This window comes from Diadema setosum, chromosome 15 (assembly GCF_964275005.1).
Source record: "Diadema setosum chromosome 15, eeDiaSeto1, whole genome shotgun sequence".
Taxonomy (NCBI): domain Eukaryota; kingdom Metazoa; phylum Echinodermata; class Echinoidea; order Diadematoida; family Diadematidae; genus Diadema; species Diadema setosum.
The window spans coordinates 6,732,727-6,733,509 of NC_092699.1; the positions used below are offsets into that span (position 1 = coordinate 6,732,727).

Sequence of the window (783 nt, forward strand, 5' to 3'; positions counted from 1 at the left end):
ATATACATTATCTTCTGAAAGTCATGTATTCACATGTTTTGTTGGTGATGGAAAATGAATGAATGAATGAACGAATGAATGAATGAATTATATATACATGTATGTATGTGGTATTATGTCAAACATGGATAGGTGGGTAAAATGGGAGAAGAATACACCTGTTAATTATGTAATAAATGGATGTTACAAGCAAAACTCAGATGTTCATAGCTCGCTGGATCATAAGAGTTTAGCATCGTAATGATTACAAACATCAAGAGAGGAAGTAGAAAAAAGAAAAGAAAAATCAAAACAATGGGGCTTGTCCGGGAATTGAACCCGGGACCTCTCGCACCCTAAGCGAGAATCATGCCACTAGACCAACAAGCCGAACTTGCGGAGGAGTGGCACAATTGCATATATATAGCTAGAAAGAAGCCCAGTATCCGTTTATTGACCATATTTGGTTATTTGGGGGCTGGGTCAGTGGACCTGATTTATGATTGGTTTAGAATGACACACCTCCTCCACACTCTGGAGCTCGCGCTTTTTCGCACAACGTGCCAACATGCACTCCCACGAAACCGCGGGTTACTAAAGTGGCAACGTCCAAGTGCGCGCGTCATCATCGTCAATGAGACACATACAGTGTTTATGTTGTACGTTTTTGTTTTCACCACAGCATAACAAAAAGCCCAGTGTGATATACTGTACTTATTGAATACGGGTATCAACTATCAATATAAAGCGCAATTTTCTGTGACATGTCACCGTGGAACGTGTGAAACGTGGATCATCTTCAAC

General features: G+C 40.5%; 1 non-coding gene across 1 annotated transcript; it reads right to left on the minus strand.

The window, feature by feature from the left end:
* Positions 1–297: 297 nt before the first annotated feature.
* Positions 298–369, minus strand: Trnap-agg (transfer RNA proline (anticodon AGG)). The gene has a single exon. It is a non-coding gene; the product is annotated as a tRNA-Pro (tRNA).
* Positions 370–783: the final 414 nt, after the last annotated feature.